This window comes from Bidens hawaiensis, unplaced genomic scaffold, assembly GCF_021521415.1.
Source record: "Bidens hawaiensis isolate Kalapana, Puna unplaced genomic scaffold, B.hawaiensis_p1.1 tig00013250_1, whole genome shotgun sequence".
Classification (NCBI taxonomy): domain Eukaryota; kingdom Viridiplantae; phylum Streptophyta; class Magnoliopsida; order Asterales; family Asteraceae; genus Bidens; species Bidens hawaiensis.
In genome coordinates, this window is record NW_027492120.1 from 301,214 (window position 1) to 329,164 (window position 27,951).

Here is a 27,951-nt window from a genome sequence, read left to right on the forward strand (position 1 = left end):
ATCTCGACTAAAACAAAATTTATCTAAGCAAGTGGTTTATGATAAATATTTATAAAATAAATTTTAAGATGAGGAAATCCCTTAAATTACTAAGTGAATTGTCCTCGATACTTTAGTATAAATACCCTTTGTTTTATACATAAAATGTCAATTAAGATTAGTTAAATCGTAAAGGACTAACCTTGAATAACCAAATCTTAATCCACATAATTCTTGAACAATTATAGAACTCATGTATTAACCACCCAAGAGTTGTTAAAATAGTTTATGTTGCACACTCACTTAACCAGTAATTAACCGATCTTAGTGGATGAATATCAACAATCCGCTTCCAGAAAGTAGTTACTTGGGAGTCCTCCAAGTGGTCTCTCAAAAATTAGCTTAGCTAACTGACCTACCTGGTTTTTGATGTTTTGCAAAGAAACATTCCTTAGTTTTACTTTGTTCTTCATGAATCGGTATTTAGTCAATTTGTTTGAAGCGCCAGTACTTGCTATAAGTTATGCAGCAGATTCTCCACTATAGATCTACTACTTGCTTGTTGGATGGCACCTTGATTCTGGTATGGAGGTTTAGATTGAGAGGGTTATTTTTGATTGAAAGGTCTTTTATCAAAGCCAGGTGGAGCTTGATTGTTGGCTCCATCTATCAGCCGAAGTTCAGATGGTTTTCCCAACCGGGGCTATAAGAGTTGCATACATGTTATTTTGTCGGCCTATGAAATCACATTCTTCAATCGTCATACCTTGGCAGTATTTGACCTTGTGATCTCTCCCATACCTGTAACATTTCATATTTGCTTTGACTAGCTCAGACTGAGGTTGTTCAAATGTCTTCGAGAGGGCCTCGAATTGTGCACAGATAAAAGTACTATTGTCGACACGATTTATGCCTTTGTGTGATGGGGTTGATCGAGGTGGATTTTAGGCAAAGCTTTTCTTGGCAGCTTTTTCTAAGATCTCGAATGACTCATTCGGCGATTTGGTTCCGAGATCTCTACCAACGACCTAATCTATTGCTTGTTTGTTTTGACTAGTTTGAGCATCGAAGAAGGGTTGTACTTGAAACCATTAATTCAATTCATGGTGCTGAAATCGTCAAAGAAGACTTTTGTGTCTCTCCCGTGCTTTGGGTTGTGTCTTCATCCGTCAAGAATCCAGTGATACTGGCGCAATACTTAGAAGTTATGTTGGGTGAAAAGTATTTTAAAAGGGATTGCTCCACCATCTGGTCCCATGTGGTGATGGTACTGGATGACAAAGATTCAAGCCATTCAAAGGCCTGGCAGTAGAGCGAAAATGGCACTGTTTAAGTATAATTTGATCTTCAGAGCATCCTTGTATTTTAAAAGTTCCACAAATTCGAAGAAATCGGGAAATATGAGACAAAGGATCTACATCGTGAAGGCCATGAAATTGGATAGAGTTTTTGATCATATGAATGATACTTGATTTGATTTAAAAGTTTTGAAGTATTTGGGTGGTGCAAAGCTTTTGACATAGTCGCCGAGTGTCGGCTCGCCACATTTGCTCATTTTTAGCTCGTACTTTAGTTCCGCCATCATAGGTTCTTCTGGGTTCTTCTCGGTCGATGTACCGTCCTTCGGTTCATCCTTTGCTCCTTTCGTTGCTTTACGATCCTGAGTGCGTTTTCTTTGGTGAAAGTGGCGTTATGGTTTATGAAAGTAGTGAAATGAGGACATAAGTAGATGTAGAGGACATACACTACTTAGAAAATTAAAAGAAAATCTAATAGCAAAAATAAAACTTGATTAAAGTAAGCAACTTATCCCTAGAAAGATAGAAGAAAATAAAATTAAACTAAAACTGAAAAACAAAAAAGATAGACAAATCTTTTTGGCTTTTTTGATAAGTTTTTAAGTATATACACTATAAACAAGGTAAATAAATACTATTGTTTGTAAAAATTCACCGTGTGTTCCTGGCAACGGCGCCAAAAACTTGGTGTGCGTGTACATATCGTACATGTATTAAAGTATCGGTAAGAACTAAGTATCGATCCACGGACACACTTGTTTTATTTTTACTACTAAATCGTTATATTTATTTTTACTGGAAGTGAATATCATATTGGTTTTGGTTGGATAAATAAGTTTTCTTAAAGTGAAATTAAAGACTTAAAATAAAATACAATATTTTTGGGTTTTTATATATATTTTTTTATAATGTGGATTAAGGATAAAAATGTATCATCTTGGTTCAGACACCTCTTAACCTGGGCTTAACAATAAATTAGTATATGTGACATTAGCTTGCTATAATGATTAAATGTGTGAATAACACCTTATTCATAAGTCATGTTATTCCATGATAATTAAAGAAAGATACATGCATAACCTCATGATCTCCACTAAAACAGCATTTTATGTAAGTGGTTGACGTTAAATATTTATAAACTAACTCACTTTTAAGATGAGACAAACCCTTAAATTACTAAGTGAATATCGTTGATACGTTAGTTAAAATAACCTTTGTATTATACTTCAAATATCAATTAGGATTAGTTAAGTCGTAAAGGACTTAACTTGAATTACCAAATCTTAATTCACACAACTCTTGGACAACTATAGAACTCTTGTAATAACCGCCAAAGAGTTGTTAAAATAGGTTATCTTGCACACTCACTTAACGAGTAATTAACCGATCTTAGTGGATGAATATCAACAACCCGTTTCCAGAAAGTAGTTACTAGGGAGTCCTCCAGGTGGTCTCTTAAAAAGTAGTTTAGCTAACTTGTAACACCCCAGCCCGGTTAGGGCCGACGTGCCACTCGATACGGTTAATAAAAATCCAAATTTAAATGTTCAAAATCATTCAATACTGAAAAGGTTCAACATTATTCACAACGGAAAATAAATAAAGTTGTTTCACTCAAAGAAATTATTTTATGTTCCTCATTTTCCAACTTCTAGACCTTTACTTTTACTCTCTTATCACACGTTCCCCTGATTCCCTTGAGTACCTGTAACAAATCAAAGAAAACACAAAACAAGGAAACACGGATGAGCCAAAAATTACCTAGTAACGGAGGAAACAATAGCAGTAACAATATACGATTAAGAACGATACGATGAACAATAAAGGAATAAGCAATTAAAGTTTGTTAAGGAACACCTATGATCTCAATATAACAATTAGAAAGACACTATACGCTAAACTACCCGTTATGATACAGTACAATAACAATATATTGGAAAAACCCATGTGAGCCAGTAACAATAACAATAAAAGTATGTACATTAGCGGCAGACTAATGCACCAATAATTAAGTGAGATAGGAATGTGGGCACACACACCTAACCATCTCACTCCAGTAAGAATTTACCTAGGATCGATCCACACGCCTCTCAGTAATCAGTTAATGCTCTCATTGCACATTAATATAGAGACGCTGTTTACTAATCGCTCTGCCACAGATAGAGCACGTCAAAAGTGCCTCGAACGACGCCTTACGTCCCCATAGGTGGATAAATGCTCGGGTATTGAGGTCAAATAAAATGCAATAACAATGGTCAATATCAATATAATATGTCTCAATAACAATCAGTCAATGTACAACGGTCTATTAGGAACATGCGATAATGAGTGCAATAAAATATATTATATCGCATGCATGACAAATCAATTTAACAATAACAATATAACAAATTGCAATAACTAAAAAACGAAACTATTTAATAACTGTAACACAATACTATGAATCAACTCAATAATTATAATGCTATTAACGACTCAAGAATCCATATACTATGAGAGCGAAGACACGGTATGACGCTATAAGTGCAAGACCACGAAGTCCGTACACTATGAGAATGATGAAAACAATATTTACGTTACAAGTAAAAGACCACAAAATCCGTACCTTAAAATAGAATGGTAATAACCGTAAGAAGACTTAATCTCTGATTAAACGTCACGAGAACCTACAATATTATCATCAACTGGATTATTTTATATTGGTTGAGTAACTCGTTTCATTTAGCATACCAGTGACTTTATTTATATTTGAATCACCACATACTGCCTTTTAAATTGTATATATGTACATGTTTACATAATTATAGAGGTTTATGTAACTAAAATTTATTCAAAATGTAATTTAAATACTGGTGTACGCAAGATATATTTGAAACTTTCTAGTAACTCAAAAGAATCATAGGCTAAATATAAACAGCTTTATCAATTTATAATTAAATTGACACAGGTACTTATGTTTAAAACGTTCAGAAACATTATTTTGTTTAGAAACATAACTTCGATGGATAAAAAAGTAAAACTACATTTATTTGTTTCAGTTTATCTTAACCAGTTGTTCAAGTTAACCAAGCAAAACTTAAGCATGAATCGATCTGGTGTTACCTTCGATGGTGGCTACAACGATGTGGATTTTCGGTAACAATAGGTTGTGGTGCTGGCGAAGACCTCACGCGCACGAGCAGGGAGTGGAAGTGAGCGTTGGTTGTCTGGCTACCAGTGGCGACGGCGAGGACTCGTGTAGCGGTGGCTGCAGTGCCCGCGGTTTCTCCGGCGAGTTGCAGGGCGGCGGCGGCGAATACGGTAGGGATAAATAGAGATTTAAGGTTTTAATAAAAGAAGTTTGTGTTATCATGTATACTTAAACGAGTTAAGCCCGTAAATTTTGCGATAATATCTATTAGTTGATAATATCTAATAACTATTTGATCACGTTTAGCCGGAAGGTCGGTTGTAGGGTCACGGTTCATGGGTTTTAATTCAAGTTTCAAAAATTGACACAAATAGCCCTTCACTTAACTTACAAATCAAACCTTTTAATAAGTCATTTCGTATTAATACCCCTGTATGTTTTTAACCTATTATTATTGTTAATATTATTAAATAGTTCGGTTATTCGACATTAACGTTTTATCATTTTATCACGTTCGGTTAGTATACATTATTATCTGATAAGTTTTACTAACTATCAACTCGTTAATATTCAACATATTAATTTCATATTAAATATCTTAGCGTTTTAAATTTTTTGTATGTTACATAACTGACCTACTTGCTATTCAATGTTTTTCAAAGAAGTCTTATGGTTCCTTATCTCTACTTTGTTCTTCGTAAATCGGTCTTCAGTCAATTTGTTTGAAGCATCTGTACTTGCTATTAGTTGTCAGCAGATTCTCTAATGTATATCCACTATTTGGTTGTTGGCTGACACCTTGATTCTGGTATAGAAATTTAGATTGAGAGGGTTAGTTTTGATTGAAAGGTCTTTTATCAAAGCCAGGAGCTTGATTGTTAGCTCCATCTCTCCAGCTGAAGTTCAGATGGTTTTCTCTAACCAGGGTTATAAGAGTTTCATACATGTTATTTTTTCTGCATATGAAATCACTTTCTTAGATGGTCATACCTTGGCATTATTTGACCAAGTGATCTCTCCCACACCTGTCATACTTCACATTTGCTTTGACCAGCTCAGACTGAAGCTGTTCAAATTTCTTTGAGAGGGCCTAGAATCGTGCACAATTATAACTGTTGTCGACATGATGTATGCCTATTTGTGATGGGGTTAATCTAGGTGGATTGTAGGCAAAACCTTTTTTGGGAGTTTTTCTAATATCTCGAATGCTTCATTCGGTTATTTGTTTCTAAGATCTCCACCAGCAACCTGATCGATTGATTGTTTGATTTTACTAGTTTTAGTGTCGAAGAAGGTTTGTACTTGAGCCATTTTTTTCAATCCATGGTCAAAGAAGGCTTTCGTGTCTCTCCCGTGCTTCGTGTAGTGAATCGTGTTCATTTGTCCAGAATCCTATGATGCTGGCGCGATACATAGAAATTATGATGGGTGGAAAGTATTTTTAGAAGGGATTGCACCACCATCTGGTCCCAAGTGGTGATGGTACTGGATGACCAAGATTCAAGCCATTCCAAGGCCTGGAAATGGAGCGAAAATAGAAACTTTTTAAGTCTAATTTGATATTCGGAGCATCCTTGTAATTTGAAATTTCCACAAATTCGAAGAAATATGGAAATATGAGACAAAGGATCTATGTGAAAGCCTTATTGATCTCAGATCTCCAAAGCTCGATTAATACTTAACAGATCTAGTTCATTGTTGCTATTGATTATATGTATTGATTGTATATATATTAGTATTAGTTTATAGTATGTATATGTATAATATTAGATTGAATAATTAGAATGAAGCTTGAGAGAGAATTCGGCAGAGATTCGTTAATTAAACTCGAAACTTATATTAAACTGTGAACAGTGTTCACTATAAATAGAAGATGGATCGAGTTCGTTAACATCCCCTAATGAACAAGTGCCCACTTTGTTACATACTTGAAATGAAATAACACTTAACGAATCAGGAGGGTAATTAACTCTGATCTAGTTTGCTAAACATCCTTAGCGAACTAGACTATAACATTAACGAACTAACATAATACTTTAATAATTTATTACGTAAATAAACGACAAATACATTAACGTTAAATACAAAGACTCGAGACGCAAAACCGTGTACTAACAGACACCCCCTCGTCTTGAGCTCTTTGTCTTTGATTTTCATTTGAAGCGCTTGGACTGCCAATCTCTGCAGCTATGAATCCCGTTCTCATAACAAACACGCACAACGCGTTGGAATTGCATAGCCAAATCATAGTCTTCATTGCGCTCAATAAGAATCTTGTTCTTGTGCAGCACGTCATTATCGGTCTTCAACCCTTTGCCCAAGACAATGACGGCCTCGCTGGTTCGGTTGTCGTAATACCAACAGTTAAATGATAGATGCATGTGTTGATTCAAAGTCTTCACTGGTACCTGCTTCATGGTCTTTGGCGGCTTGACCTTGAGAACCAACTTTCTCCAACCCGTTCTTGGATCAATCTCATCAATACGTTTACGGGTTGGAACCTGGGGCTTGAGGAACTTAAATCCATGGTTGACTTCAAATAGCAGATGTTGATGGAACCAATCTGCTATCCGATCACCCCCACGGTTGATAAATGGACGACACGGAAGGGTACGAACATCCCAACGCGGTAAAGTAAGAACGTCCATTATCTTCTCATAATACTAAATCCCCTTTTCCCATTTCATAATGCACACCTTAAGCTCATAATCATATAACCAAGAAATAATATTACCTTGAACCTTTGACACCGTTTTAAATGAAGTCATTTGGTTGGCCATGGCACGAGCAGCAGCTTCATCTTTATGATCTTTATCCACATACCGGTACGCATCTATAATCTTACGGGTTCTCTTGCTTCGACACCCAAACCATCTCACAATATCAGCATCAGTCAAATTTTCAAGTGAGCTAACCTTGGTATCAACCACCTGTTTACCCTTAGATGCTGTAAGGCCCCGTTCCCGGTGCCTCACTTTAACGTCGGATTTACTCATAAACACAGTTCTACAAATCAGAGTTACTTAAAACTTTAGCGGAATATAAAACCTCAATCATTCTTTTATAAAATAATACAACTTGTCTTTAGATCATAACATAAAAGATCATACTTAAAACGTCATTTCTTCCATCTTCAGATGCCAGCCGTTCAGTCCATGCCATGTGCCATCCTCATGCCAGCTTGTAAAACATAATTACCTGCATGCATACTAAAAGTCAGCTACGCTGAGTGAGTTCTAGTTAATCAAGCAACTTATCATACAACCACTACAAGCATTATATACGTATCCGAAGACACATAGTCCACTATCTAACCTACTCACCTTATCACTTAACCTCTTATTTATCCCTACCATTTAACCACTTTAATAACTAATGATGTTATGCCACTTTACCACTTTGATAACGTATAACGTTATGCCACTTTGCCACTTTAATAACGATGTCACGTATAGGCTTACCCTACCATATACTACGTCATGCCACTAACACTCCTACTAGACTCTTGCCACTTCTAAGACACTCTACCTCTACTTGTCTACAACACACTTCATATCATTACATCATTTACATAATAAACAAGTCACATCATAGCATTCATACACACTAAAACCTCTTGGAAATCCCTATCCTTGGCGATACATGCAATATCCGAAGATCGTTCACGCACCGACAAGCATTATATAATATAACTACCTCGTATGACTTCTATAGCATACACTTACCACTTAAGGTAAGTTTATTCACACTTCACATCGAGTATGCACACAGCCCCAAAAACATAACAAGGACATGGGGCTAGAAACTCACCTGAACTCGGTTACTTCTTCAGCTAATGGTTATTCCTTCTCGAGCTTTGCGCATCTAACTGTTTAATAATTGAGATGTTAAACACTACTCTAGCCATTATCATTGCTACTTAATTAATCTTACACGTCTTAGCCGGTTTTACTTCATTGAATCATTACCGGTTTGTTAATCGTTACTTGCTAACCTTTATAGGTATCTTTCATCAATTATCAAAGTCCAAGGGCTAATTTTCAATTATCTCAATCTTTCTAAGTCCAGGGACTAGTCCCTCATTTCGCTAACCTTCTAGTTCGTTACATGATCCTTAACGAAATGGGATTCATTCGTTACTCTAGTCTCATGACGAATTGCTAGTTCGTTACTTCGTAACGAATCGACCTTCATAACGAACTGAATCCTATAACGAATTGAACCTTTCTAACGAACTATACCCTTAACGAACTCAACCCAAAATGAACTGGGGGTTAATTCGTCAGTTCTCCCCTAACGAACTACTTAACGAATTGGGTTTAATTCGTTATCAATTCCTTAACGAATCAGAGCTAGTTCGTCAAACCTCCGTTAATGAATTACCTTTAATTAGTTAATTCCGCATAGCGAATTAGGGTTAGGTCAGAGTATCAAAACATTCTCTGACATCCTCGTACCCACAACTCCGGCGCCGCCTTTCCGGCGCTGCCATCACCGGAATAACGGGATCTCGCCGGAAAAGCGAGATCTCGTCTGTTTCTCCACCATCTTCACCGTTTTTCGTCCCGTTCGATCCAGATCTGAGCTAGGGTGATCCCTAAGCTCATCTTAGGCTCGGTTTAAACCCGTTTCCACCCGGATCTCGTGACTTCAACGGTTTAACGGCGTCGCCTCGTCGTTTCGTGACTTATCTAATGGATTTGAGTATAAACGACATCATACTATCAATACCTCGGGTCGAAAATCTGTTCTCCTTCTTATTCTTCTTTGTTTCGGCTTAGAGAGAGAAAATAGGATGAGAGAGAGCTAAGTGTGTGTTTTGTTGGTGTATGAAATATGAGAATTTGAAGGATTAAATGGTGATTTAAGGTTTATATAATTATGGATCATGGGCTTAGGCCCATGGTCCTTCCCTCTTTCCTTCATAACCCAAGTCCATAACCTATATCCATTACCCAACACTAGCCCGACCCATTCTAGCTCCCGCTTATTTAATTATTTCCCGCTAACCCGAGTAATCTTCCTCACTGACAATAAATAATATAACTAATATTTTTTTAGAAATTTCGGGATGTTACAGATGCCTTCTCTAGATTATCTTCAGCGGCTTTAAACGTTTGCTCATTGAATACTGGAGCACCTTGATCAACGTTTGTATGTTGAAACAAATCGGGATACTCCTCAAGAGTGACGTCTTCAACCTCAACTTCCTCATCTTAATAAATATAATTTGTGTTTATCTCAACAGTTGGATCATTTAAAATCTCTTCATTGTTTAATACCTCAACATCAGGCTCTACCTCTAACACGGTCAACTGTTCGTCGTTCAAACCAAGCAGTAGTGAAATCAGCTCTCGTGTTAAGTCTCGCTCAACAAACTGACCAACCTCAATCTCATTCCTACTCACCACACTCTTTACCACCCCCATTCCATCCACAAATATGATTGTATCAGCTTCTATCATCTCGATAGGCTTGGCAGCTGTATAGTCTTGATAAACAATAATCTGTTTATTTGAGTCATCACGACCGGCTCTACCTCTAACACGGTCAACTGTTCGTCGTTCAAACCAAGCAGTAGTGAAATCTGCTCTCGTGTTAAGTCTCGCTCAACAAGCTGACCAACCTCAATCTCATTCCTGCTAACCACACTCTTTACCACCTCCATTCCATCCACAAATATGATTGTATCAGCTTCTATAATCTCGATAGGTTTGGAAGCTGTATAGTCTTGATAAACAATAATCTGTTTATTTGAGTCATCACGACCACTGGTACCTGCCCCTGAGGATGAACCGTGCGTTTGTTTAGGCTCACCTCCTTCACCAAACTCATCAGTATCTTCTTCATCGTTCTTAAGCTTCTTTAAAGCATCATATTTGCAAGTTAACTGCAAGATCAGATCCACTTGTTCTTTGAGCTTCACCCCATGAGACTCAACAATCGCACGAAGTTCCTTCGTCTCCTTTTGACATAATGAAACATAACTCATCAGCTTTCTTTGATTCTCCATTAAGCGTTCTTGATTGAGCCGGTCAGCTGACATTTTATTTTCATACAGATGAAGAAGGTTCAAAAGCATGTCTGTCTGACGGTGTGGTGGCATGTTATACAGAGATGGATGAACTGGCTGGATTGGTCCCTGAGGCTGTGTAATTCTCATAAATGAGACATCACTAGGTGGAGGGAGCCTCATAGACGGTGTTGGAGGAACAATAGAAGGTGTAGCAGAAGGCATTGGTATTTCAGCTAAAGCCATTTGTGGAATCATACCAAGCCTGTCATGAGGAACCATCGTCGTCGTTAAAGTAAGCGCCAGAGTGCTAGTAGTAAGCGGCACTGCCAGGCGTTGAGAAATGGTTGTACGAGGCAGTGGAACACCAATAATTACTCCAGCTCCAGCAGAAACACGTCTCTTTGCTGAGCTTTTTGATGCACGCTCTTTACCTTTTCGTTTACGTTCTCGTTGAGCCGCAATAGTAGCAGCTAACGCAGCTTCTACTGCAGCTTGTTCTCGGAGAGCTGTATCACCATCACCACCATTTCCACCATCTCCACCATCATCACCATCATCACCTCCATCATTCCCACCTTCTCCTCCCTCACGCTAGGAATCCGAGTCATCATGGATCCAGCGTTCCTCGGGAGGACATACATAATCAGGGTTAATAATATGACCAATCATACATTTGTCCTGCGGCCTCTCTTTGTGATAGATCGTCATTCTACGCACAGTATCGGCCTTCATGTGTTCTAAGGCAAGAACATCATCCACTAATGTTTGATCAATGACAAGGTTGGGAATCAAGTCTTGAATTATCAGTTAGAGAAATCTTGGATACATGAGGAACTTCTTCTTTTGAACCGTTTGTTGGACTTGTTCCTTCATATGATAGAAGATCATCTCTGAGAAGTTGAACGGTTTGTTGAGAACAAGTGCTACAAAAGCAGATTGCAAACTGATTCGGCATTCATCAAATCCACCTCGACGACCACCCAAACAATGAATCAATACGTGTAGAAGATACTTGTAGGGTGGGCATAGTCCATTCTAGTTAAACATAGAATCTTCAATATCTCTACCATAACGTACACATCTAAAAAAACCCTTGATTAATTTCTTGTCAAAATCACTTGGGTTATGATCATTGTCTCCAAAACGAAGCACACGTCGAATCACTTCAACATCCACTGTTATAGGAGTTTGATTGATTGTGGCTCGAATGTGATTTTCAATGTCAACAAACTCAGCAGTATTCCAGAACTGCCTAATAATAACAGTGGTTCGAGCAGTTATAGCATAGTGTATTACCGAACGACGTAAAAATGTTAACATAGTCCCAAAACGAGCTTCGTCAGCAACATTTGAATCAACATAAGCACATATGTTGTGTTTCTTATCATATGGTAGCAAAGGTATTTCAGCTTGCTCTTGTTGGTGTTGCTGTTCTTATGGAGCAGCAGGTGGGTCTTGATCCATTTGATCAGCTATTATACTGAATAAATACAGACGAATATAAGTAATGTGAAAGTTTAGAAACCATACAAATGTTATATACTTTAAGCACTTATATATATCTATCAAGAGACAGTATATTTAATTTTAGATTTCGTGTGTAATCGATGTATCGACGCGTTTAGACTCTTGGAATATTTTATTAATTTACAATACTTATTTACATTAATTAATTTTGAAATGTCATTCGTTAAAAGCACAGTCTGATTCGTTATTGAATCAATTGATTTGCTATCAAGTATATATATAACGAAGAAGAACTAGCGAATTAACTATTAAAATAACAAACTAATTTCTAGTTCGTTGAGAATTTGACGAATCCACAGCTGATTTGGTAAAGAAATGATTCGCTATTCTAGTTCGTGTCTAATCCTTAACGAATTGGACATGGAGGAGTTCCAATTCGCTAAGTATAACGAATGGCCATATAAGGCTTATTCTTTGACTATCTTGGTCAAAGTCAAAATTGACAAGAACACAGAAAGATCAAAGTTGCAAATTGGAGATCAATTACTCCATAATTGACGATGAGTAACCGAACAAACAACTATACAAGTCTCGGAAACCCATTGCGAAGAAAATAGTAACGTTTATGAGGTTCTAAACCAAAAATAAGGTAAGTTACTAAGGATATGAACATAGCGTAAACACCCGAAACGACAATCAAGTAATCACCCGGCAGTCAATCAATCAAATTCTGATTAAAGATCACCAAGGGTGTCGGAAATCCATTCCGATAACAATGATATCAAACTAACAGAGTATTAAGCCGATTATGCAGGGTTTCAAAAACCTTAAAACCCTGATATCAAAATCTCATAATTAGCATCTCAAAGCCGTGATATTTTTGACGCAAATCAAAAAGAAATGATCATCTCTACCTTAAGAACACAATGGTATACTCAAAAGTCCGAATTTCGAAGATCGAAAAATTTGGAAAAAATTTGAACAGAGTAACTTTAGGTGTAAGTAAGATGAGGGAATAGTGTAGGACGGTTCGTTGCACGCCGTCTTATATACACTGACAAGCACGATTCCCAAGGAAACGAATCATCTGATTCGTTTGGAATTTGAATTAACGAATCAGTTGATTCGTTAAAACGTGTCATGACGAAACAGACGCGATGCGTATCTAACTCATTAGATTATGTGTAGCGAATTAAAACCATTCGTTACAGAGTGCAGAAGCGAATGAGGATAACGAACTAGAATATAGTTCGTTAAAAATGGCTTAATTCGTTAGAAATAATTTAACGAATCACCATTCTTGTTATTTAATTTTAAATGAATAAATAAATATAAATAAATAAATAAAAGAATTAATAAATAATGAATTAAAAATTAATAATTAATAATGAATTAAAAATTATTTAAATAATGAATAAAAGAATTAAACAATTTTAAATTTAACTTAAATGAGTTATCGAGGACCTTTATCTCGATAATCGAATTACCTTAACGTGTTTTTCCTTTAAACACTTTAATTAAAGTTAATAATTATAGAGTAGACGGCTGCTCTCGATCCTTTAAAGAATGTGTATACATGAAAAATATCCGAAGCATGAAATAGAAAATCTTTTTGTGGTTTATATGATTTTCAAAAGCAGTACATATTTTTGAATTTTTGTTGAATTTGAGCAGAGAATCATATTGATCAAAATTCCCTTCCATCACAGGTTTATATTTCAGCGATATTATGATTGGTGTTAAGTCGGTCATTGATAATGTTGTCCACTTAAATCTTATAACAAGTCTTCAAGCATTTTTGTGATATGATTAAGGGTTCAATTAGCGCACAGAATACCAGAAACTATCAGCCCCTAATCTCGGTTCTAGCTTAATTGGATTTTGCCAAATCACCCCAATTTGACTTAAACCATTATAGTGTTGATAAAATTTTTTGATACCAATTGTAATTTTGAGCAATTCATCAAGTTTCCTTTACTGTGAGTGAATATGCACAAAATTTTGAGGAGCATAAACTAAAATGAATTTAATCGCCCCAGTTATTTTCAGTCTATAGATTAATAGCTATCCTATCAATCTACAAGTAGATAATAGGACCAAAACATGCAGGCATGCTCCACATACTTAAATAACCGACATAATTTTTAGCGATAAAATAAGGTAAAAAGCATAACACACACCCCAACTACTTTTCGTTATCAGATAAATGGCTATTATGAATATTTCCAAGAAATTATCAGGACCAACCATATACAAGTATATGTTCTTTAAACAGCAGTAATTGACATATTTTTCAGTGAATGAAAGCAAAAATCTTTTTGGTTTTTCTCTTTACAAACATAAAACACAATTTTTTTGACTTTTCAGATTTTTCTTTACAAACAAAAAATTCACAATCTTTTTATCTTTTTCAAAAAATTTTCAATGTTTTTGGGTTTTTCAAATTTTAAAATATAAAAACTAAAGACATGAAAACACACTATTTTTGAAGTTTTTAAAATTTTCAATGTTTTTGGATATTCTCTTTACAAACGAAAAACACAATCTTTTTGTATTTTCTATTTCACCCCCTAAAACCCAAAACCAAAAAAAACTTAAAAGAAAAAACAAACTAAACAATAAAGATAATTATCCTAGTTTCAGAATATCAGCAAGGGTTTTCAAGCCATTCAAACCAAGCAAAAATTGAAAACGCGTTTTATCAAATGCTTTGGTAAATAAATCAGCCTTTTGAAAATCTGTTTGTACTTTCTCAAGATCAATTAATTTCTTTTCATAACAATCCCGTATGAAATGATATCGAATTTCGATATGTTTCGTTTTCGAGTGTTGTACGAGATTTTTGGTGATGCTAATAGCAGCAGAATTATCAATTAAGATGGGAGTAGTAAGAAACTTCAAACCGTAGTCGCGAAGATGTTGTTGTATCCACAAAACCTGGGAACAGCAACTCGAGGCTGCAACATACTCAGCTTCTGCGGTTGAAGTGGAGACCGTTGTCTACTTCTTACGCTGCAAGGAAACAAGCCGGCTTCCTAAGAATTGACATCCCGCTGTGGTAGACTTGAAATTAATCTTGCATCCTCCATAGTCTGAGTCAGAATAAGCGGTAAGATCAAAGGTATCGTCTTTGGGGTACCATATCTCGATGTCAGGATTGCCCCTCAGATATTGAAGAACACACCTGACCGCTGCCAGGTGAGTCACTTGGGGACTAGCTTGGTACCTAGCACATAAACAAACAACAAACATTATGTCGGGTCGAGAAGCAGTAAGATACATCAAAGAACCAATCATAGCACGATAGAGAGTAGGATCGACAGTATTCTCCAATTCATCCGGTGATAAATTGTGACCCACAGGGATAGGAGTAGAAGGGATTTTTCCGGTAGTAATCTTGAATCAGCTCAAGACATCGTTCACATACTTTGTCTGATGAATGAAGATTCCTTTCGCAGACTGATGAACCTGCAACCCTAAAAAGAAATTCATCTCTCCCATTGAACTCATCTCGTTGTTTGCATTGATTTCTCGAACTCCTTACACAATGTGTCGTTTTTTAACAAGAAGATTATATCATCTACATAAATCTGGACGAGGAGAAGATCATCACCAATATTTTTATAAAACAAAGTGCAGTCAACAGTTCCATGTTTGAAACCATTATCCGTCAGATGATCGGCGAGCGTGCCATACCAAGCTCTCGGGGCTTGATGTAGAGAATATAATGCCTTGTTTAGACGGTAAACACGATCAGGATAATCAGGATCTTCAAAACCTGGAGGCTGTAAAACAAACACTTCCTCATGAAGTTCACCATTGAGAAAAGTACTCTTGACATCCATTTGATAAACTTTGATATTTTTATAAGCAGCATACGCCAGAAAGATTCGAATCGACTCTAATCTTGCAACTGGAGCATATACTTCAGTGCAATCAATACCCTCTTACTGATGAAAACTTTGCACCACTAAACGTGCCTTGTTTCTCACAATCACCCCACGATCATCTTTCTTACACTTATATACCCACTTAGTCCGAATTGCCTTCTTGACTCTAGCAGGTTTGTCAATAAGACTCCAAACACCCAATCTTGCAAATTGTTGTAATTCTTCTTGCATGGGTTCTACCCAAGAAAGATCTTGAAGTGCCATACGAGGAGTCGTCGGCTCAACTTGGGATAGAAAACCAGTGAATTTAGCAAGATTTACAATCCCAGACGAGTGTAAGTCAGCATATGCACACACTACATTATTTTCATTTGATGAAGCAACTTGATGTCGTGTTTGAACTCCCACATCAAGGTCTCTAATAATATTTTCCTTCGGGTGATAATTATGAATCCTAAGAGTGGGATTCTCAGGAACATCAACAGTTTCAAATAAATTAGTGTAGTGTTCACCTAGATCATGAGATGAAACATCACTATCAAGTTCGATAACTTGATCAATAACTGGAGTATCATCAGATGAAGTAGACGCATTTTCGAAGAGAACTGGAGACTCATTGTCAGATTCTTCAGTTGGAGCAGCAATTGGAGCTTCAACATCATTAGAACTAGAAAATCATGGAATTTCCAATTGATTCTCAAAATATGCTCGAACTAGGTCTTCATCTGGTTGCTCAGTTGATGGTGTAAACAAATTAAATAAGCCATCATAATCAAACATCCAGTCGGGACCTTTCCCTTGATAAGGAGTAGTGTACTTTTGACAGTCCACATGATACCATTCTTCAACACAACCAGACGTGAAGTTAAATACACGTTTCTTAGGAGAAGCGTATCCCAAAAAGTAACCTTCAATGGCTTTTTCATCAAACTTTCCCACATCCTTTTTCAGCATCGTACAAGGACATCCAAAAGGTTCCAACTACTATAAATTAGGTTTACGGTTATTCAACAACTCATAACTTGTCTTCTTAAGTTTCTTAACCGTTAGAACTCGATTAAGTGTGTAACAAGCCGTATTCACCGCCTCATTTCAAAAATGGATAGGAAGCTTTGAATCAACAAGCATCGTTCTAGCAGCTTCAATCAACGTTCTATTCTTTCGTTCAGCAACACCATTCTGTTGTGGTACGTATGGGGTACTGTATTCTCGATGAATTCCCTTTTGTAAACAAAAGAAATCCAATACAGTATTTTTAAATTCAGTACCGTTGTCACTTCGAATTCTCCTCACTTTCTGTTCTTATGGTGATTCGATCTTAGTGATTAAATTTTGAACGAGAACCGGTGTTTGATCCTTCGAACTCATAAACAAGACCCATGAGTATCGTGAATAATCATCAGTAACTACCAGGCAATACCAATCTCCATAAATACTCGCACGATTCACTGGACCAAAAAGGTCCATATGAAGTCGTTCAAGAGGAGCATCAATGGAATTTAATAACTTAGAGGGATGTGACTTTTTCTTCTGTTTGCCCTTTTTGCAAGCAACACAGTGAACGGATAATTTAAAACTCTTCAAAGACAAACCGTCAACTAGATCATTTGCCATTAGATATTTCATCTTTTGAACATGTATATGACCCATTCTACGATGCCATAGAATGGAATCTTTCTCGGTTGCTTTCGAGACAAAACATGTTTCGATCGATGTTGATACTTTAGACCTCATATTTAAGACATAAATATCATTTGATCGTGTTGATTGCATGACAACCATGTCCTCGGGAATCACATACCCCGGTTTTAAGATCAGACACTCTTTATCTGTAAATATTGTAGTGTATTTTTTGTCACAGATTTGCGACACACTCAATAAATTATGGTCCACTTTATCACAATAGGTAACCTTCTCAAAAGTAATATTCCCATTCGAAACATCACCTTCTTGTGTAATCATACCCCAGAATTCCCAGCAAATGCTACATAACCCCCTTGAATATTTCTTACATTTGTTAAGAGGTCGAGATTTCCAGTAATATGACAAGAACATCCACTATCCATGATCCAGTTTTCACCAAAAATGGTCTTGGATGTACCCTACACACAAACGAAAAAGATTAGTTCAAAAAGGCAGCCCAGGCCTCAGTTTTGGGCACCTTTTGGTTTTCTTGGGAAAAGTTAAACTTAGTCGCATTCAATTGTTGTTCAGCAACTTGAGAATAAGTTAGAGGTTTCTTGGACTTTCGTCTTAGATATGCAGCTTGAACTACATTTGAATTAATATTTTTGCATAACGGTTCGGTTGGAATAAACTTTGGTTTAACAGAACCATGAGTTTCATTCACATGAACAACTTTTCGAGGATGCACGTTAGAGAACATAATATGAGTATCATCATCATACGACACCGGTCGTTTCAGAATCTCCTTTATCAAAGGAACTGGTTTGGAATGGTTCTTGATAAAGGGATGAAGATTCTGATAGCTCTTTTGGCCACAATTTCTTATTACATGACCTTGTTGACCGTAAAGGAAACAGCTTCGCATGTCAACATGATTATGTTGAGAATTAGTCTGAACATATGACCCAGAAGATGGATGATGACTCACATTTTTGGTCATGCTCTTAGCAAAATCATCAGATAACTCAGATTTCTTCTTCAAATAAAATTCTAAGTTAGAACAATTTGAAAAACTTTTCAAAGTATCTGTTCCAGTTGACTTTACAAATTGAACTTTCTTAGCTTGTTTTAAAACTTGCTTTGCTTTAGTCAATGGATCAGATGAAGCTGATGTTTCCGCTTGAGCATACCGACATTCAAGATCTTGAATCTTGGAAGTTTCATTTTGAAATACACTCTCAATAAGTTCTGGTTTAATGATACTTATTGGAATGTGTTTCTCAGTGAACATCGTATCTATTACCTTTAACTTAAATACTCTACCAGTAGATGGCTTGGAAACAGTTGGATTTATAAAACGCAACAAATTCTCATAAGAAATTTTGGGGTTTTCTGGTTTTCTGGTTTCTTGGCCCTTACTGGTTTGACATTAACATGAGCATCTTGTTTCACCTTGGTTGTGTGTGAACCATACACAGCCTCCTCAAATTCATGAGATTCACAAAGTATGTCATTATAACTTGGAATATTCTAGTTCTTGTGTATGATTTCAGGGTCGAACACATCCTCAATGATAAATTTATCAACATTTTCAACAAAGACTTTGTGGCTTTGAACATGAGATTTTTGAATTGAAGGTTGGGTTTCAACACTTTCAGTATTAACTGGTTTTGCTTTTTCAGAGAGTACTGATTCTTTAACAATCACATCCTCTTCTTTTCTAGCAAAAGGATTTGGTTTGTAATCACTATGAAAAGGTGGTGGAATTTCAGTAAAACCTATTATTTTCTTTGAATCTTTTTGCTTACTAGATACTTCAATTATCTCATTTAGCAAAAATGATGAGTTTTTAAATTTGTCCAATTTGTTCTTTAAATCAAGAACCTCATTTTCAAACTCGGTTATCTTTGATCTATGTTTCAAGATTTCTTGAAATTTTTGATCATTGATGGTCATTTTCACTGATAACTCAGCCTTAAGATCATGATTACTTATAGTCAAAGCCTCAATTTTCTCTCTCGAATTCATTTGAGAAGTCAATGATTGTTTATAAGTATCTTTTAACGAAACAATCTCTTTTAACAAATTATCATTTTGAAGTTTCAAGGCATCTATCTTAGACTTATTAATCTCACAATCAGCACAAAACAATTTAGAAGTAGAAGTACTAACCTCATTTTGCTTAGCCATGTAAGCAGGCGTGGTTGAATCACTGATCTTTGCCATACAAGCAAAAGTAGTTGGAAGCTTCTCACTTGAATCATCAGATTCAGACTCGGTATCAGCATCAGAAGATAATTCACTTCCACTTACATCTTGAAAGTACTCAGGAAATCCAAACATTGCCAAATTTTCTTGATTGTTACCACACAATAACCTTTGTGACCAGTCATCTCCATCTACTTTGGATAACATTGCTTGAGATCCAGAAGACGAAGGTTTACCTCCAGAAGACTTTCCTGCATCATTACGACTCTTTCCCGATGAGTTTTGATCTTGCTTTCTAGGACCAGTATACTCCTTTTTAGGCTTATCATATTCTTTGGAAAAATGACCAAACTCTTGACAATTGAAGCACTTGACCTTTAATTTATCAAACACCAATTTCTTGTTCAACGATGGAAGATCTTTACCCGTTCTCTGCATGCTCCACTTCAAGTCCATCAATTCCAAATCATCAGGATCAATCTGATCATAAATTTCATCAGTCAGATAGCTTGTGGCAATCTCACTACTAACCAAATTATCATATGAAGTCATGAAGGCCAATAAGAACGCAAAGTTTTGTTCAGCTTCTCTCATGTTTACATTTGGTTGTGATGAGAATTGATTTGATGGTGATGAATTTCCAGATCCTCCAGATGAACCAGCATTTCCAGCTGTGTAGAAACAAGCATGTGGATCACTGTAGATAGTAGTTGCATTCTCACTTGCACTTTGAGTGAAAAAAGCAGTGATAGGTGAAATGGTTAAACTTAATGGCATACTTCCACCATAGAATGCAGGATCTTGATTATCTTTTGAGGACTTTTGACATTTAAGATCATATTCTATAGCCTCGATCTTTTGCAGAAATTCAGATGCAGTCAAATCCTCATTACTAAAATAATTATTCTCCTTCAACACCATAAGGAAAGTTGAATAAGAACTCGGTAAAGCACTTTTAATAGTATCAATCTTGTCAAATTCAGATATCTCCAATTTCATCTTGTCCAGTTCGGCTATCAAATGATAAAATCTTGTTGTCATCTCTTCAACATTCTCACCATTCAGTAAGTTAAAGTTTCGATATTGAAACTTGAGCATAACCTTTTTGCTTTCAGCGGTGTTGCCCATACTTCTCATTCGGATATGTTGAAATAAGGAAGCACAAATCTTTATACTCCCTACTTGATGAAAGATATTTTCAGGTAAAGCCTTAGTAAGTGTAGAATAGGCTTTTGTCTCAATTTCTAAAGCTTTCTTCTCTTCAACTGAATATTGTGAGATAACTTTAGGTGTAAAACCAATAGTTTCATCTCCAATCATAGGAACAGTATAGACCTCATCCAAACAGTATGAACAATCAGGGTGAACTGACCCTAGATGAGCACGGAAACGAGGTTCCCATTTAGCAAAATCGCTAAATTTCATCAAACGTGGATATTTTGAATGTGAACCAATCTTAGTATCCAGTTGTAACATCTGTTGCATCAACATGTTTTGAGAAGCTAATGCATACATACTAGCCATATTTGATAAGTTTCAAAATTCAAGTATTAAAAAATTAAAATTAGTTAACAAACTGTAAACAGTTTAACAAACTGTGAACAGTTGTAACGAACCACACCTTAACGAAGTTAATATTAATGTTAACGAATCAGATGGTCAAACAAATCAAATGGTCAACAAATCAAATGGACGAATCACTAAGAGAAGTCTTAGCGAATTGTAGGGCGAATCAGCTACAGTTGATAACGAATCAACTATAGCGAATCAGGTTGTTACAACGGTTGTAACAAACTCTGACAACGAGTTCCACGAGGCAAAAGTTGTTATAACACAATTTCCAAGGTAGACGCGTGTCACACGAATCAGTTGACACGAATCAAATGGTGAAGCGAATTGGTTAACAAATCAACCAAAATTCATAACGAATTGGCTAAATATGTTAACGAATCAACGTGAATGTGTTAATGAATCAAGTGGAAACACTTAACGAATCAGAAGCGTATTCAAATCTTCAAATCTTTAAAGAAGATTTCCAGATGTCTGGAAATGAAGAACACAATACCCAGAAACAAAAATTTGTAATACTAGCTTAGTACTTAACCAAAATGCACACTTATACTACCAAATTGCTCGCAAACCAATCGCGAATACATCCGTATCAATCCCGTATCACAATTTTCCGTAACACGTATCCGATTTAACCTAAAAACAATACTCTGTTTCCGAATAACCTCAGATCTATTCCAGCTCAATCAAAACACAAACCAAACTCCAATTCCAATTAATCGAAGCTCACCAATACCTTAACAACCTCAGATCCAATCCAATTGGGCCATAACCAATCCAAATCAAACTCAAATTGAATCAAATTCAAACGGTAAACAGATTTTTACTAAAATTAACACTAAAATAGTTCAAATTACAATTAAACATCCGAATCAAGAGCAATCGAACAACTGAAAGCTCTGATACAACTTGTGACCCGTAATCGCAACGACCCAACTGCAAGAGCGGAGCTCTACCAACTGAGCTATATCCCCCCGAGCCAAGTGTAGCATGCATGAAGGAGTCAGACGCTTCTTCTATTCTTTTCCCTGGCGAAGATTGGCCACCCTGGACTTGAACCAGAGACCTCGCCCGTGAAGTAAATCATCGCACCTATGGTCCAACCAATTGTGTGAGAATCAATAGATACCTTTTCGGGAGAGATTCATCCTTCCCGAATGCAGCATATAACTCTCCGTTGCACTGCGCTCTCCAAGTGTGCCTATTACCCTCTTCTTCCTTACCATGGCAAGTCTTTGTCGAAGAACTCCGATGAGAAGAAAAAAGAAGGCGTTAAGAGACCCTCATGGCCCAACGCCTTATTGATCTCAGTCTCCAAAGCTCGATTAATACTTAACATATCTAGTTCATTGTTGCTATTATATGTATTGATGGTATATATATTAGTATTAGTTTATAGTATGTATATGTATAATATTAGATTGAATAATTAGAATGAAGCTTGAGAGAGAATTCGGCAGAGATTCGTTAATTAAACTCGAAACTTATATTAAAATGTGAACAGTGTTCACAATAAATAGAAGATGGATCTAGTTTGTTAACATCCCATAACGAACTAGAGTCCACTTCGTTACATACTTTAAATGAAATAACACTTAACGAATCACCCCGTGATTCGTTAAACATCATTAACGAATCAGGAGGGTAATTAACTTTGATCTAGTTCGCTATACATCCTTAGCGAACTAGACTATAACATTAACGAACTGACATAATACTTTAATAATTTATTACATAAATAAACGACAAATACATTAACGTTAAATACAAAGACTCGAGACACAAAAACGTGTACTAGCAATCTACCTTGAGAAGGCCATGAAATTGGATAGAGATTTCGATCACATGAATTGTTGGTGCATGATGTCAGTAATTCAGTGTCGAGTGTCTGTAATCGTGTTAGTTAGATTTGAGTTTTGTATGTAAGCGAAGTTACTAACAAGTTCACTTATATGGGCGAACTTGTTAGTTAAGCGAAGTTAGGGACAACTTCGCCTGAACATACCAGGCGAAGTTGTCGAGTCTATATAAGCCATTTGTATACGGCTTATTCGAGATCAGTGAAGAGATTAACAGTTTGTGTATTCGAGTCAGAGAGTTTTTTATCCGGTGATCATAGTATCACGTGTTTACGGTTGGAATACAACGTGTGTTTGGTTATCGTATCGTGTGTTAGCTCGTATTGTTTTCTATACTTGTAACGTCTTACGTAGGGATTCCGCACCTGCGTAGTACGCGATATCTCGTGTAGATCCGGCTGGGAACCTACAATTGGTATCAGAGCATTTGCTCGATTGTGTGGTTCGGGATTATCACGCGGGTATAGAAATCGTTCCGTTCGACTATTCGCGGGACGAGTTTTCTGAGCTTTTGTGCTATACTCTCCTCTTACAATCTTAAACAACCCATAACACCTTCACAAACCTCGAAAAACCCAGAAATCTAATCTGCAGAAACTTCGTGTTCATCAGGCGAAGTTGCCGTCACTGTTAGTAGGGATTCGGCGAAGATATAAGGTTAAGCGAAGTTATCCACAACTTCGCCTGAATCTTCAAGTTTGCTTACCTCAAGCGAAGTTACCCACAACTTCGCCTACCTCCCAAGTTCGCTCAACTTAAGCGAAGTTATTCTCAAGTTCGCCAATCCAGCGAATTTAAGAAAGTGAGCGAAGTTACAAATTCACGCGAAGTTAAGCTTTAAGCGAAGTTATCCTCAACTTCGCCTACAGAGCTGTTTGGAAATAAAATTTTTGATTTTCGGATTTCTTTAAGTTTTGAGAAAGATGTCTTCGATAAACATTACTGAACTGGTAAAGATGGAAGTAGAAGCGGGTTCGGCTACAAAAGCACCCAAGATGCTTAAGAAAACTGATTATGTAGCGTGGAAAGATCGTTTTGAACAATATGTCAAGTATCAAGATGCCAAGATGTGGGTGTGCACACAAGATGGTTACATTCCACCTACTGCTGAGTATGAAGGTCGTGATCAAATCAAGAAATACAAAGAGATGGAAGAAGAGGAGAAGAAAATGTATGAGGCAGAAAGCAAAGCTCATGCAGCAATTACAATGGCTCTTCCACAAGAGATACTCCACACCTTCCGAAAGTATAAAACCGCTAGAGAGCTTTGGGAAGCACTTGAGAACCGGTTTGAGGGCAATGTGGGAATCCGTGCATCGAAAATTAAACTTCTAAAAACCCAATTCTCGGTCTTCAAGTATCTGAAAAATGAATCACTTGATGATATCATCACTAGATATTATCATCTGATGACTGAACTCAGCAACTATTCAATTGCTTACAAAGAAGATGAGATAGTTGAAAAGCTTCTTGATGCTCTCCCACCGAAATAGGAGATGTATACTGTGTTGATGAGAGAAGATAAAGACTTTGCTGACTATGACCTGGAGACAGCAGTTAACAAGCTAAGAACGTTTGAACTGAATATGGTACGAAAGGAGACACCTACCGATCAGGTTCAAGATCCGGGTATGTATGGTGCAAAGGTTAACTCTGGATCAAGTTCGAAAACTGAATCATCTGCTTATTACTCTAAGGGAGAGTCAGGTGCGAGCTCAACACATGAGGGACATGTATCTCTCAACATGAACGGTGATGTGTGCTATGTAGCTGGAGGGTCAAATGCTTCTCAACCTCAAGCGACCAAGAGTAGTTATTTGCCAAGTGTTTCGAACAACAACTACTCGAAGATGCCCATGAGTGTCAAATCTGCTGAACAGCAGTTTGCTCTCTATGCATCTTTTATTGCTTCGTATGAGAACTACATTCAGGGTAAGATCGTTGATCCTGCAGTTTTGGATGAAGACTATGACCAGATTGATGCTGATGATCTGGAGGAGATGGATCTGCAGTGGCAGATGGCTATGATTGTCAGAAGGGTGAAGAGGTTCATGAAGAAGACTGGCAGGAAGTTTGTCGGTGAGAGGCCAGGGTTTGATAAGTCGAAGGTACGCTGTTACAACTGTCAGCAGAATGGCCACTTTGCAAAAGAATGCAAAAATGAACGTGTAGAACTCAGTCAGAACAGATCTACATAGCAAAGTGGTAGTGGTAATGACTATTGAGCCATGATTTCCAGACAGAACGAAGAGTACAACTAGAATCTGCATGTTGAAGAAGTATTTGAACAGGCCAACTTGGCAAACATCGAAAATGCAGATAGTGAGAAGGGAACTGGCGAAAATGAAGCGTACATGGCAGATGTAGCAGACCAGCTCTCCGAGGTAAGTACCGAACTCCCTTGTACTAAGTGTGAACAGCTGTCTCAACAACTGACAACTCTTACTGATCAGTTTGTTAGTTTGGATGCGCAATATAAAACTTTAAAAGAAGATCATCATTTCACTAAAGCTAGAGAAAATAGTTACAAAGTAAAAATTAAAGCTAGTGAAACAGATATTAAAAGTCTTAAAGCAAAGCTTGCTGAAAAAATTAAAGTGATTGATCTTAGCTATGAAGTTCTAGAAGAGAAAACCAAACTAATAGCTGAAAGGGAAAAACAGATAGCTGATCACCAGGTAAAAGTGGTGGAACTTAACAGGAAACTGGAGCAATTCAGAAATTCCTCCGCTATACTTGATCACCTCGTTAGTGATCAAGGTTCCCCAAAAAGGGGAGGAATTTGTTATCATGAAGTTCCACCACCTTTCAATCATAATTACACTTATGACCCTAGTAATCAGAAATCTGTCGATGTTGACTATGGTCAGATAGTTCCGGTTAAAGTAACGATTAAAGAACCAGAAGTTATTAAGCCTGTTGCAAGTATTAAGATTTCTGCTCCGAGTCCTGTCTCATCTAACTCTGACAAGTCCTCTGAATCGTGTGAGACAAAACAAGAGGAAGTGTTACCGAAAAGTGGAGAGAAAAATAAAACACCTGAAAAGAAGTCTCCACTAAACCCGTATGTCCCACCATATATGAGACAAATGGGCAGTAATACAGCCTCAACATCTAAGACAACTTTTGATAAGAAAGTTGAAAACAGGTGTTGCTTTAGATGTAATCAACAAGGACATCTTGTTGTTGATTGCCCTCTGAAGCAGAGATTCAGAGGTGTGAGGCCTTCGAGAACTGAGAATAGAACTAACGATAATGTTAAAACTGAAAACCCATCAAAATTCCGAAATTGGTCTAATTCAGGTTTTCAAAGAAAAGGATCTTAGTTTTTCACTGCTAACAAACAAACCATAACTAATAATTCATTTAATTCAAGACGGTTTGGATGGCCTCATAGACAATCCACAAGAAGGTATCCTGTTAGGACTCACAGAAATCATTATAATACTAACTTTGGACAGCCAAGGTACGGAATGTATCGACCCAAGACCGGTCCCCAGGTTTTAATTATCTACTTTAATCATGCAGGAACAGTTGAACAGGGCTGCCAACAATCAATGGGTTGTGGATAGCGGTTGTTCCCGGCACATGACGGGTAACAAGAATTTGTTACACGACTTGAAACCTGTTCAAGGAGGAAGGGTGAGTTTCGCAGGAGAGAGCGGTGGAAGAATTACAGGAATAGGGACGGTGTCGAATGGAAAGATGACTTTGGAGAAAGTAAACTTTGTTGAAGAACTGAAGCACAATCTGCTGAGTGTTTGTCAGATTTGTGACAAAGACTACACCGTACATTTTACAAAGAATGAAGCAATTGTGTTGTATCCTGGTTTTAAGATACCAGAAGATTGGATTGTTATGAAGGCTCCAAGAGTGAAGAATACGTATATCATGGATATGAGATCGACTGAGATGACCACAGAAGAATCGTGTCTTCTGTCAAAAGCAACTGAATCGGAGTCCGAGTTGTGGCATAGGAGAATGGGACACATTCATCTTCGGAAAATGAACTACCTTGTCAAAAATGGGCTTGCGCTGGGTGTTCCCTTGAAGAATTTCAACTTTGAAGACAAATGCTTATCATGCAAAAAGGGAAAGCAACACAAGAAATCTCATCACACCAAGAAGGTCAATTCAATTGTCAGTACCCTAGAATTACTTCACATGGATCTCTTCGGTCCCGTGAATGTAAGAAGTCTAGGAGGAACATCTTACTGTTTGGTGATCACTGATGATTACTCACGATATTCCTGGGTATATTTCATGAAGTCAAAGGATGAAACACTGCAGATGGTAAAGAATTTGATTACCAAGGTTGAGAATATCATGGGGAAACGGGTTAAATTCATCAGGAGTGACAATGGGACTGAGTTCAAGAACTATGAGATGGAGATCTTCTGCTTACAGAAGGGGATATAACAACAATACAGCGCACCGTATACTCCGCAACAAAATGGAGTGGCTGAGAGGAAGAACATAACTTTAATTGAAGGAGCCAGAACCATGCTGGCTGATTCGAAACTTCCCGTGGTGTTCTGGGCTGAAGCTGTTGCAACAGCCTGTTATATCCTTAATAGAGTGTTAACTGTTAAAAGATTAAATAAAACCAGTTATGAACTTATTCATCGGAGAAAGCCCAACATGAGTGGTCTTGAACCATTTGGGTCCCCATGTTCGATATTAAAGACCAATTCTAAATTTGGTGAAGTAGCCGACGAAGGAATCTTAGTCGGATACGTCGTTGGGACTCCCAACAGACGGGTCTTTAAGACATCGAACAGCAAGGTTGAGGTGGTGTGTAACACTGATATCACAAGTTACAAATCACCAAAATCAAGCTCGGGACCCGCTGGGGTTTTCGTCTATGATAGACTCTTTAAATCTTTTAACATACCTTATCTGGATTTTG